At 29.0% G+C, this 4371-nt stretch overlaps 1 protein-coding gene across 2 annotated transcripts in view; it reads left to right on the top strand.

The window, feature by feature from the left end:
• Positions 1-1612: 1612 nt before the first annotated feature.
• Positions 1613-4371, top strand: part of LOC117167991 — a 6924-nt gene continuing 4165 nt past the window's right edge. For both annotated transcript variants that reach the window (XM_033353308.1, XM_033353298.1), the window contains exon 1: positions 1613-1709. The gene's annotated coding sequence lies outside the window, so the exon portion shown is untranslated. The remainder of the gene's footprint in view (positions 1710-4371) is intronic.

The following is a 4371-nucleotide window of genomic DNA, read 5'->3' as shown; positions in this document are numbered from 1 at the left end:
AATTGTCATATTTTGATTTTATTTAATTCCTTCTAATAAGTTCACAAAATATGTGTGATAAGTTGTTTTAATTACTTCATGCAGAATGTAAATTCTGAAATTTTAATTCTCACCAATTCAACTCTGTCTCTCTAGAGTTAAAATTATTTAAATTCACACATTTAAATAGATTTTTTTGTTGCATTTTTTAAGACGTTCAAATTAATTATTAAAATATAAATAAATATAAATTTGAATATTTTTCGAATTCATAAGTTATAAAAAGATTTAATAATGAAAAATAAGTTAAATAAATACTGTCGTTAAATTTTACTGAGTAGATTGAGAGGAATAGGATTTGCACTTTTCCTGTTCCGTTGGGGGATTTTTAGACGGAGGAAAAGTCGCGTATTCATAGGGATACAAATTCTTAATTTTTCTGAATTCAAACCTTGTTACCGGGCATACAAAAGATTTTATTTTAAATGTTTTTTCAATGTTTACAATGTTTTTTAAACAATATTTTGTGACTTCTATTTTCGATGTGCACATAACCAAAACAAAACATCGGCACAGAAAAAGACATTTGAGAATCACTGACACATATGCTGTGATTGGTGGAAAATCCAGATGGAAAATTCATATTTCAACACTAAATTAAAAATAGTAAATAATATGTGAAAAATATTTTATGGGCGTTTTTAAAATTAGAATAGACCTTTTTATCCTAGACATCGACAGTGCGCACGTGCCAGAATCTTACGTCATTTCTGTATTTTTCGAACAGTTTTGTGTCGAAATGTATGGAAAATATTGTGAATGAAAATAACAACGAAAAATAAATGTGTAAATAAATGAGAGTTTAAAGGCAAAAAATTTTAATTATATTCAGAAAAAATTGCGAAAAGTGTGGCGAGCAAGCCCATTATTTATATCTGTTGACATTCGTCATCTTCAAAAAAATGTGTGAAAATCCGGCAAAAATCACGGAAGAGGATTTTCCAGGTGCAAAATTAGTGCAGAAATCGGTGGAAGAGCACAATGTTAAACAGCTTAAACGATGGCTGAAATATAGGAAACAATCTTTAAAAGGAAAAAAGTGATTTAGTAGAAAGGATAGTTGAGGTTGTGTTTGGCGCTGGTATTAATATTTTCTTTCTTTGCTAACATTTACTTACATATTAAATGAATCATCGTTATCAGTTTTTCGAACCTCCTAAATATTTTGATAAAAATCAAATTTATTTAATACTTTTAATTGAACACGCAAAACTATTATATTTATGTATTTATAACCAGTTTATATGAAGGAAGGAAAATTTATTAGTAGGTACATTCCTTATACCAGGAAATCACTAACAAATTACTTTTTATTGTCTAAGCTTGAATAAGAGAAGGGGAAAATGTAATATTGTGTTATTTTATATTTGCATGAATATTAAATATTTACTAAAAAAAAGTTCTGAACTGCAAATCTTGAATAAAATAAAATATTTATGCCTGTCATACAAAACCTCAGCGCACCAATCGGGCAGCTGACTGCGGATTGGTCAATCAAGAAGAGAGAGACACTTCCGTTGCAAATCAAGATACTATACCAAAATTTAGTACAGTTTCGCGCTTCGGTATGCGAATAGTGCTTGTTGACATCTTGAAGTGGTTAGGTGGTGCGATGAATTATTTGTATAAGATTTACTTTTCGAAGATACTGATCAAAAATATGTTTAACAGTCAGTATATTAAGTATGACCATAATATAAATTATTAATATTTAGAATCATAAAGGTGTATCAGTCCCCTGGAACTCTGAGCTGAAAATGTACAATGTGTTGACGGTGGCCGTGTGGCAGCGCCAGCTATGCAATTGGCCTATGCTCGTTGCAAATGCATGACAAAATATCAAAATAATAACTTTGAATTTAAAAACACATTAAAATTAAGTTATTGACAGTTTTAAATAATATTTGAATGTTTTGAGTGCCATTTTCGACATTTTCCATTTTCTAAGCGAAAAAAACTGCTCTTAATTCAAATATCCGCAGTGTTGAAATTTTGAACGAAAATCGTGAAGCGCGTTTGTTTTGATTGTGAATCGGGATAAAAAAGTAATCGGGAGCATGACAAAGCTAACGAAATTCAATTTTTCAAAGTACCAAATGATCAAAATATTGTTAAATAATGGAAATATTATTTTAAGGGACGTTATCAAACTGTAGTGTTGTGGCAACGCTTTTACGTATAAAGTGTATATAGGTATATCGTTTTGTTGTTAAAGTTTTTCTCTTTTAAGGTCATGTGACGAGTTGGTCACGTGATCAGATTTCTACCTTATCCTCACTTTTTTGATTTCCCAACTTATTTTCACACAAAGCGCCACATCGAGTTGAAAATTTGGGATAATAAATAAGAAGCACTAAGAAAGATGGGTCTGATCCTAAATTATAATAATTATGAAAAAAGGCAAAACAAATTATTCACAACAAAAAACTTTTTTCATAATTATACAAATTTAGGACCAGACCCACCATTCTTAGTGCTTCTTGTTTCGTATGCCAAATTTTCAACTCGATGTGGCGTTTCGCGTGATAATAGGTTGGGAAATAAAAAAAGTCACGTTAAGGTAGGAATCTGGTCACGTGACCCACTCATCCCATGACCTTAAAAATATTATATTATATAATTATTATATAATGCCAATCAACGTCTTTCTACTTTGGATAATAAAAAATTTATATCTTAATTGATTTCCCAGTTTAAAAATATATATAATAGAATCAAGCTTATCGTGGGTGAAATTTAATAAAGTTTTATAATTTTATAGTACATTTTTAAATTTTAGAATTTTCTATTTTTTAATGTTTCTACCAAACGGACAATAAGACTTTGAGAAAAATTGAAATTATTCAGATTTCATTTTAAAAGGTTAATTTTAAGTTCTGCAGATTTAAAAACAATTATTTCGGAATAAATTTTTTTATTTGTAGAAGTTACAGTAGTTTTTAAACGAATCGAAAATAGTTAAAATCTGGAGAAGGTTTTGAAAATTTTTTAACGAAATGTACATTTTTTATGATTTAGAACAAAAAATGAGAAGCTATTTAAGAATTTCTAAAGGTTTCAGAAGAATAATAAAATTATCTCAAGATTTCTGTTCAAATTTTTAATGATTTCTTTATTTTGAAGAAAGGATTCTAAACGAAATTGAATCAAAATTTCCAAAAAATTCTATTATTCTTAATAAATATTTTCAACTATTCAAACAATTCCAAGTTATTTTTAAACATGTGAAAAATTCCTTTTTCTTCAATGTAGATTATTTTTCAAAAATTTGCTTCACGTTATAACTATTTTCATGAAATTTAGCCTAAGATTTAAGAGGGAAAGGGAATTTTCATTATACTTTTTTGTAAATTAACCACGAACTGAAGTTATTTTAAGCTAAAAATTAAACGCTGTTAAAAATGATTTATAAAATCGAGGAAAATGTTTTATTGTTAATTATAACTGGTTTTGGAAAAGAACTTGAGGGGAACTTTTGAAATACATATTTCACTTCTTTCATTTTTTATTAAACAATAGGTTTTACGCTTTAATGTTTTTCTCTCTCACTTTAGGTAAGAGTTGTAACTATTATTCAATCGCAATGCTGTATGGCTCATTTTATTCCCGAAAAGATTCCCCGCAAATATCATCGATAGGTTTTTAGATGAGAAATGTTATTTAGGGATTATAAAATCTTTATTTTTGTAAACAATAGGTTTTTAGAAATATTTTTTATTAAATAAAAACTACCAATGAGATTTGCAGAAAATATTTTAAGGAATAAAATAAGCGATACAGTGTTACGTCATGAAGACCGTAAAATACTCACCCTTTAATTAGATTCCTCGTTTTAGTTGAGATTGAAGATCTCACACAGGGAAGAGGAAAGAGTAGCCAATAATAATATGTGAAAGTAATTTATTGTAAACAATTGTAAAATAGAATGTATACAAAGCACGAAGATGACGGAAGACGAGTTTAGTCCTTGGCCAGTAGCTTAAAATAAATGGATCAATTTTATTGTAGGCCAAGGAGTTTAAACAAAAGGAATTTTAGAACTGACTATAAACATTGCTTACCAGCGATTTATTATAATTGACGATTACTAAAGGTCCAGGTTGCTAGAACTACTAATATGACCTCTGCGTAGTGGTAGAGAGTGAGTTGTAAATTAGACTGGATGTTTGAAAAGTGGGTTGATTCTTGGGTGTTGTTAATTTTGGGTGTAGAAGTAATCCAAAGTAATCCAAAGTAAAGTAACTGGCCCATGCTGGTACTTTCGGTTTTTATAGGGCCTAATGCACGTCTCTGCATGCTGGGACATCGCTGTATACGCATACGTCATGAATA

This window comes from Belonocnema kinseyi, chromosome 1 (assembly GCF_010883055.1).
Source record: "Belonocnema kinseyi isolate 2016_QV_RU_SX_M_011 chromosome 1, B_treatae_v1, whole genome shotgun sequence".
NCBI classification, from domain to species: Eukaryota; Metazoa; Arthropoda; class Insecta; order Hymenoptera; family Cynipidae; genus Belonocnema; species Belonocnema kinseyi.
This window is presented reverse-complemented; position numbering and strand designations above follow the sequence as displayed.